Consider the following 9623-nt stretch of genomic DNA (forward strand, 5'->3'; position numbering starts at 1 on the left):
TTCCGGTTCGCCTCTCGCGCGTTTCCGGGCGAATGGTGGGGCCTGTTCCTGGGGATGGCTGCTTCCGTAGTCCTTCATGGTCCGTTTATACAAACCGGCCTGGGCCTTCGGGCTCGGAGTGGTGTCCGCCTAGAAGCAGCGTGGCCGCGCCCCTTCCTCTTCCCCCTTCAGCTGTGCCGGGGACGCGGCGCCTGTCGCTCCGCCGTGTTTGTTCAACAGTGCTGAGCCCCGTGCACAGTGGCTTAGTTGGCTTACTCGGTAGCACGAACCCTTGGCAAATTAAATGGTTGCTGTGGCTTCCTGCCCTGGAGAGACGGTCATGCTCTTAAAGGATTCGCAGACCCCGAGCGAAGGTGTAAAACGCACTAGATACTGTTAGGGGCTGAGGATACTGTGCTCGGCAAGAAAAACAGCCCTGCCCACCCGCCTTCTAGGTGACTGTCCTCAAGTATACTGTGTGAGGGGACTTGCTCTCTCCATCATGGCGCAGGGCTAATGACCCCGCTCCAAGAGCAGTCAGTTTCCAAGTCTGGAAAACCGAAACTGCCCGCTAGCTTTTGACTAAACATAATAAATGCGAAAAAATACGTATAGTACGTGGACTGCTAAGGTTTGGACAGAGCAGAGTGAAAATGCCTCTCATTGCTTAGAAGGCATAATTTCATGCTCAGAATCAGGAAATAGAACAAATTAAGGACAAGGACAAGCAAACACACAGCAAAGGGAAAGCATAAACGAGGAAATAATCTTTCCTGCTTTGTGAGTGAAACACCACAAGACTCAGCCTTAAAGAAATTGAGACAGGCTGGGACCTGGGACCCTTTCCTCAGTGCTTGCACCTGGACAAATGCCTCCTCCATAAACAAAATGCAAAGAAACTATAAGGGATTAAAAACAACTGCACGCATACATGCACAGTTGGGGCAAATTATGAACAAGATACAAAAAGACAAAAACCCCAACTGCCACTTCTGAGAAGTCAGAAACAAAAGCATGGTTACTGTACATGATCCTTGCACACAGCACCACTAAGGGAGTGAGGAAGCCACCACCGCCCCCCCCCCCACCTCTGGACCAACCCTACCCTCACCTGTATAAGGGACCAGCTCACCTGCCCCATCCCCGATCTGGGAGCAAGCAAGGGAACCTGCTACTTGGTTTCGCTCCCTCCTGCTGCAGCAGAAGTCCCAATAAAGCCTTGCTGAATTTCTTCTCTGGCCTCATCAATTTCTGTTGATTATGAGTGCTGTGCTAAGTCATTTCAGTTGTGTCCAACTCTGCAATCCCATGGACTGTAGCCCACCAACCTCTGATGTTCGTGAGATTCTCCAGGCAAGAATACTGGAGTGGGTTGCCAAAGAATCCAAGAACTGATGGGTAGCAAAATCCACTTAGATCCAATCAATTTATTAATCAGTGAGCAGCCAGGGAGGAGTGCTTTTTCAGCCAGCTCCAAGCTCTGTCCATAAACCTAGTCTTCAGGAAGGAAAATATAATTGGGGAACTATGAGGGCGGGGGTAGACTAGGATTCAGGCTGCTGCTGTCCCCAGCACTGATGGTAGGAGAATGGGAGGACATTCCAGATGCCAGAGAAAAGAACCAGCTAGCAGTCAGTCAGAAGGGAATGCAGAATTTCACAGGAACCTGGCCCCTGAGCCTGCAGACATAATTACCCTCAACGGTGAGCAACAAGGGGTCAAAGCCTCAATACTGCCTCTCAGAAATTGTTACATTCCCTCTAGTGCAATATGGCTAAGAACATACCTAATCCTTGTATTCTCTTCTGAGAATTGGGTAATCTGGAGGCAATGCACTTGAAGCAAGATGGCCCTTCAGTCACAGCATGTCTGTTTGCAACACATTATAGTTGTCGCCTCTTCAGAGCTACCAAAGGGGGATCCTATTCCCTACTGAAGATTTGGAAGGATCTGGTAGATGCAGGATTTAATACTTCAATTATCTGAAAGAATCTTGAAGCTAAATTGGAAGGTTCTTGGAATTAATAGTGTCATGGTGATTTACGTGAGATTGAAACTCTCATTACCAAAAAAGAAGGAGAAGAGAACATTTAAAATGAGATCAGAATCCAAAAATAGTAGAAAGATGAAGTACAGAGTCCTATTTTAGTGAAATTCACATTTTTGAAACTTTAATGAATAATCTTAAATCTAACCTATCATTAACATTTAGAGCGTACCTTTCATGTAGTCAGGCGCCCTCTGCTGTCTCAAGTTGAAATCCAGAAGAGAAAAAAAGATTAACAAGGCGTCTAACTTCTAATCATCCTTACCAGGAACAATCAGTATAACAGGAGAGATATTCCAAGCGTGTTACAGATGAAGTGGATCTCTGTACTTAACCACCTGGAAAGTGATCATATTAAACCTGTCCACCTACTGCACAGAACTCCTGAGAGAATCCAATGAAATAAAAGTTTTTCAAAAGCTTAGAGAAATACAAAGCAAAATACAAATTTAAGAGATTCTGTGTGCTGCCAAGTGGGGTCACAATGGTTGTGGACTGACAGACGATCATTTCATTTAACAACATCCAGTGGTTACTACAACTTGGCGACGTTGTACCAGGACACATGAGATACAAAACAGAAGACCCAGCCACCAGCTTCGAGGAGATTTTGTTCTAATGAGACAAGCCTGATGGCATTCCTCAAATGCTTTGTGAAATTAAGCTGGGAATAAGAACAGAAGGAGGAGATGGGGGGGAAGGGGAAGAGGGAAGGGAAGGGAAGGAGTGACTTCAAAACCTTTGTTTCATATGTTTTGTCTGGTTTTCTAGACATTTGAGGGGAAAGGGTAAATACAGACTCTTTGCTTCATCATGGGTGATAGCACAATTTTCTCCTTTCTGGGATTAAAGTGTTTAATTTCTAAACATTTGGAGATCTCTTTGTTATTTATTTGTAATTCAATTCATTGATTTGAGAGCTCTTCATTTCCCTTTAATTCTGTTTCAGCTGCATCCTACAAAATTTAATATTTGTGCTTTGATTTTCATTCTGCTCGAGATACTTCCTAATTCCCTTTTTGATTTCTTCCTTGGCCCTTGGGTTGCTTAGAAGTGTTAGTTTGTTTCCAGATATTTGGAGATGTTCTAAAGATCCTTCTGGAAAATAATTTTCTTTTTCTCTAACCGCTTTTTATTTTACCTTCCTCTCTATTATCCTGCCGTTTCACTAAGATATGTTTGTTTATTTCTTTTTATTCACCTTGCTTGGAAATGGCTGGTCCCCATGAAGCCATGCGTGGCAGGATTTCTCTGTCACCCTCCCTTCAGAAGATGCTGTTACTCCTTTCTCTTCTGGGGCTCCTTTCTCCTTTCCTTTGGCTTTCTTAACCTCTCTTCATTTCCCCCATTTTCCCTCTGTGCTGCACTTCTGGATAATCCGTCCTTCTGGAAAATTCCTCCTACTGGTTCATGGATTGTTTGCTGAACCCCATCAAATCTGTCTAATTTGTCCATATAACTTTTGATTATGATTAGTAATTTTCAAAGGGTCTATTTTTCTCAGATCTGTTGGATCACTTTTACAGCTTTCAGTTCCCTGCAGACATTTTCGAGCGTGTCTCGTCCTTAGAGGAAATATATCAATCCGTTTGTGCTGCAGTGACGCTGCTTCTGTCTTGAAGAACTGCTTGTGAATAACCTTTGAAAGACTTCAGCCAGAGCATCTTTCTCCCAAGGGGAATTGCTTTTGCTGCTGCCAGACAGCCATGGGCACTGCCAGCTCCTGACATCCAGTCCAGATTGTCTTTTGGACAATCCAGGTGATGCAAATTGAGGCTGAAAATCCAAGGAAGGGCTGGGATGTGGTCACAGTTTCTCAGGGACCTTGCCTTCCCACCCTCCTTGGCACTGGGGTGACCTCCCCAGTTGCTGGGGTTCTGGGGAGCCGGCTTACTTCTGCTGTGTCAGGATCCTCAGGGAATCTCTGTTCGTCTGCAATGTATCTCCTCTCAGATCCACCCCCCTGCCCCCGAGGATTTGCCGAGCTCTCCTTGCACTTCAGGGCTTCCCTGTTGGTTCAGATGGTAAAGAATCTGCCCGCAACGTGGGAGACCTGGGTTCAATCCCTGGGTTGGGAAGATCCCCTGGAGGAGGGCAACCCACTCCAGTATTCTTGCCCAGAGAATCCCCATGGACAGAGGAGCCTGGTGGGCTATGGTCCCTGGGATTGCAAAAAGTCGGAACCACTGAGCAACTAACAACACTCCTTGCACTTCAAGCTTGTTGAACTGAAGTAAAGTGTGGCAATGCCTGCTTGTGCCCAGAAGAGACTCATCCCTGAGCCCAGCCTCTACCCAATTTTTTTCATATGTACTTCTGATTAGGTTCCCATTTGGTGATTCTGACTCCTTGTTAGCTTTCCAGTGCCATTAAGAAGACTCATTTCAACGTTTATCCATCATTTTCTAGTTTGAATAGGAGGATTGGTCCAAATAACCTAGTCTACCATACTACAGCACTGCTCAGTCTTTAAATGGTATTTTTCAGTGTGTCATTAATATATACTAAGTTTAAAATTTGGAAAATGTAGGCACGTATGATGAAGGAAACCCCAAAGTCACCCACAGTCTTCCTTCCACTCACAAGCATGCTTAGCATGGAGGAAATTTCCTGCTGACTGATACTAAGCAAAGATCTGGGGCTCCCCTGGTGGTCCAGCAGTTAAGAATCCACCTGCCAATGCAGGGGACACAGGTTCAATCCCTGGTCTGGGAAGATTACATGCTGTGGGACAACTAAGCCCGTGTGTCACAGCTACTGAGCCCTCACTCTAGAGCCCACGCTTTGCAACAAGAGGAACCACGACAATGAGAAGCCTGCACAGGTGCAACTAGAGGGCAGCCCCTGATCACTGCAACTAGAGAAAGCCCGCATGCAGCAATGAAAACCCAGCACCCAGCACAGCCAAAAATGAACGAATAATGCATTAATTTAGAAAGCAAAGCTCCATGTTGTAGTTTCACTCAGCTGCTTGGCTCTCAAGTGCAGGGCCCGCTTCATTCTTGCTTTTACCAGGCAATAGTGCAGGAAATGGAACAGAAGACAGAGCCATGCGGCTATGCTAACTGCAGCATCACAGCGAGTCCGGGAACAAGCAGGGTGTGAGGAAGCTGAGGATCTTGCACGCTGCCCTGTGAGCCTGAAGCCGTGCATCTGTTTACCAGCCACTGTATCCCCTAAACCTACCCAGATGCAGCCTGAAGCCAGCTCCCCCGGACATGGGATTCGGAGGCACCAGCCTAGAGGACATGCGGTCTGTGAAACTGCACATCTGTTCCTAAGGTTAAATTTGTTTTTAAAAAGGTCAAACTCCTTGACCAAATAGTTGGCGATATTGGTGGTTTTTGAGTTTTTAAATCCCTCTAACATCACATGGTCTTCCCAGGTGGTTCAGTGGTAAAGAATCCCACAGCCAATGCAGGACATGTGGGTTCGATCCCTGAGTCCCAGGAGAAGGAAATGACAATCCACTCTGGTATTCTTGCCTGGGAAATCCCATGGACAGAAGGAGCCTGGCGGACTACAGTCCATGGGGTCACAAAAAGTTGGACACAACTTACTGTCAGCAACAACAATATCACCGTCACAACAATTCTGAGTCTCTGGCCCTTTAATCCTCCCTGACCCAGGAACCAGCTCAGCTTTCAAGCTTGACCATCTCACAGTCAACAACTTATGCTCAGGGTTCATAGCTGTAGCCCCTTAAGTTTCAGCTGCCAGGTTTTGAAAACAGATGGCATTCACTAACCCTCCTAATTCTCCAGAAGGACTATTCTGAGTACCTTCTCCATCTGGGAGGAGGCCACTTTCTAAAACCCTTCTCGGAAACAAAGCTCAGAAACCCAAGTTGTGGGTGCATCCTCCCGTCCTGGGCCACATTCGTGAATGATGCAATTAATAGAAAATATGTAAAATGCAACAAAGACAGCTTCTACATCAACACCTACCTGAGGGTTGGAATGTTTTTAGAAGCATTTAGAAACTGGATAGGAGAATTGACTAAGTATTGCCTGGTATTTCAAAGGCGTGCCAGGAGTAATGCTCATGTTATCTGATTTCTGAGAAAATAAAGATTTCCCATTAACGCATTTCCTCAAACCGTATGAGCACACGTAAGAGCTTATTGCATCAGGCATCTGTGTACTGTCTCTTTCGTCCACTAGATGTCAGTCTCCGCAGGCTGTGTCTTACTCTGTATCCCCAGGACAAAAATGTTGCTGTCTGTGTTAAACGTTAATAAATTATGAATAAACAGTGAGTGAATAAAACTCCCCAAATGACAGTACAACTTAATGCAGAGAATGTTTGTCCAGCACAGTCAGAGTGAGGGTATGTTTCAGTTGGTTAAATATTTCAGAGTAACGACCTGTATATAGACCATTCGTTCCCCAAAGATGGAGAACCACACACATTTGAAACGAAAACTCAAGGGAGGTAAAAATGAAGATCAAGAAAGACCTATTAGAGAGGAATGTAGGGCTACTGAGTAAAGGGAACATAGGGCCCTTTGAATAAGATGCCCGTCCTACCCACCCTGTGAAGCAGCTTTGATGGCAAGCTTGATCCTCGCATTGCAGACTTTAAACTCTGCTCCTTAACATCCCCTCTAAGGGATCCGGGGTCAGCTCTCACTCCAATTCCTGTCTCATCAGTTCAGTTCAGTTCAGTTCAGTCGCTCAGTCATGTCCAACTCTTTCCAACCCCATGCACTGTGGCACACCAAGCTTCCCTGTCCATCACCAACTCCCACAGCTTAATCAAACTCATGTCCTTTGAGTTGGTGATGCCATCCAACCATCTCATCCTCTGTCGTCCCCTTCTCCTCCTGCCTTTAATCTTTCCCAGAATCAGCATCTTTTCTAACGAGTTGGCTGTTTGCATCAGATGGCCAAAGTATTGGAGTTTCAGCTTCAGCATCAGTCCTTCCAATGACTATTCAGGACTGATTTCCTTTAGGATGGACTGGCTGGACCTCCTTGCAGTCCAAGGGACTCTCAAGAGTCTTCTCCAACACCAACTCAATGTTAAAGCATCAATTCTTCAGCGCTCAGCTTTCTTTATAGTCCAACTCTCACATCCATACATGACTACTGGAAAAACCATAGCTTTGACTAGATGGACCTTTGTTGGCAAAGTAATGTCTGCTTTTTGATACCCTGTCTAGGTTTGTCATAGCTTTTCTTCCAAGGAACGAGTGTCTTTTAATTTCATGGCTGCAGTCACCGTCTGCAATGATTTTGGAGCCCAAGAAATAAAGTCTCTCACTGTTTCCATGTTTCCCCATCTATTTGCCATGAAATAATGGGACCATATACCATGATCTTAGTTTTCTGAATGTTGAGTTTTAAGTCAACTTCTTCACTCTCCTCTTTCATTTTCATCAAGAGACTCTTTATTTCTTCTTCACTTTCTGCCATAAGGGTGGTGTCATCTGCATATCTGCTATTTTTCCTTCCTCACTTCTGTTGACCAAAAGTAAAGGACACAACATAAACGTTGTCAGTTAAGTTTTATTTCCAAAAACATGGAGTTTTTAAAGTACCCTTGACATCACTTCTCATATAAATTCTTTCTTCTTTGCAATCACCCTCTGTGTTTTTACAGTCTTTTAACTTTATTGAGGTTTTCAACAACTAAATCAAAAATTTCTTGGTAAATGTCACATTGCATTTGAAAATATCTGGGTTATTTTCACTTATTTTTTGATAATGATTTCTAACATAATTCCACAGTGATAATAGAAAGACTCTGTATGATTTCAACACCTTGAGACCATGAAATTTTTGCACCTTGCTTTATGTCCCTGGATATGTTCCAGTGTCTCCTGGTCTATAGTCTGTAGGAATTTGAATAGAATTTGTATCTTGCTGTGTTGTGAAAACTGTGTAAATCTTAGTTATGTTGAATGGGTCCATAGTGCTTTTAAGGTCTCCTATATTCTACTTTTCTGTGTGTTCATTCGATCAATTTTGAGAGTTTGACATTCAAACTCCAACTAAAAATCTTAATTCACCTACTTAAAAAAATAACTGTAATATATAGTGGAACTACACATAACTTTGTTCTGTCGTTCCCAAGTCTCCTGTAAATGTGTTATCATACTTTCATAATTTAAAAAATAAAAAGAAAGTTTTTTCGGAGACCTTCATGAGGACTACACCTCTCTCTCACAGGGCTCTGAGGAACTACTCCAAAGAGGTAAGGGAAGGGCCAAGATATATAAGCACTTTTTTACTGGAAAAAACATGTAATCAAGCACACAAAGACTGCGGCTAATCACAAAGGACAGCCGCCTCAAGTTAATGGTTTTACTGTGCTTTTTCTCTGTAGGAAAAGATGTGAGACCTCTAGGGTCACTGAAGGTTTTCCTTAGATATTTAACTCAACTGTCTGGGAGGCCTGCATCCCCATCGTAGAGCACTTCCTGTTTTTCTCCACCTGATTCCCACCGGCCCCACCCAGCTCTGTTGGTGGGCGACTGCCAAAGGCTTGATCCCCATAGAACTGGAGTGGCGGGAGACTGTTTTTTTTTTTTTACTCTCCTTTCCTCTTTTTCTTCTCTCTTTTCCTTTCTTTCTCCGCCCCCCTTACTTCCTTAGTATTTTTTGCTCTGGCCTGAGAAGGAAGGCCTGGGGTGGGCAGAGGGGAACTCCACCTCGATGGGCCTTGCGAGCACTGCCGATGCTGAGAGTGAAAATATGTGTGTGTGCTAAGTTGCTTCAGTTGCGTCCCACTCTTTGAGACCCTCTGGGCCGTAGCCCATCAGGCTCCTCTGTACATAGGATTCTCCAAGCAGGAATGCTGGAGGGGGTTGCCATGACCTCCTCCAGGGAATCTTCCTGGCCCAGGGATTGAACCTGCATCTCCTGCATTGGCTTGTGGATTCTTTACCACTGAGCTACCTGGGAAGCCCCCGTGGCTGAGTAAAAATGAAAAAAGTAGATTATTCGGGGAAATGGGTGTGAAGCAGGAAGGCAGGGGTGCGACCTTTAAAAGAATGAAAGAATATTGCGTCTGAGGACACAACATAACCTGGTTAGAACCAATGGGTCCGAGTTGGTGGACAAGCTGACTTCCACTAGATCTCGAGCCTCATTATATACTCATTGTAACACACCAGTAAGTGACACACCCACAGGCCCTGTGACAGTTTCAAAGCTGACTGTCAAAGACCAAAAGTGGGTGGTGGCCCAATTCTTGGGAATCTCTGCCTCTTCTCCAAAATAGTTGGAATAATCCTCCCACTCATTGGCCTATGAAATTATTTATACAAGTTAACAACACCATGTTTGGAGGCCAGTCTACAATGGCTCACACTCTTGTCTTGGAATGTGTTTCTCTCTAAATAAATCCACTCCTTACCTAAGACTTCGTCTCTCACTGACTTCTTTCTCCAAGGAGACATCAAGAACCTGTGCGTCATTAAGTCTTAAAAGCAGGTGAATGATCTCGGAAGACAGTGGGATTTGGCCAGGTTCTGTTAGGGGGGGACACTGACTGAAACCTCCCACCCCGACAGGCACCATAATAACCATTTGCATGAGTTATTTTATGACAGGAAGTCCTGGTAAGGAACACAGAACTTGTAGAGGAAAAC

Source organism: Bison bison, unplaced genomic scaffold (assembly GCF_000754665.1).
Source record: "Bison bison bison isolate TAMUID 2011002044 unplaced genomic scaffold, Bison_UMD1.0 scf7180017864295, whole genome shotgun sequence".
In the NCBI taxonomy this organism is placed as follows: Eukaryota; Metazoa; Chordata; class Mammalia; order Artiodactyla; family Bovidae; genus Bison; species Bison bison.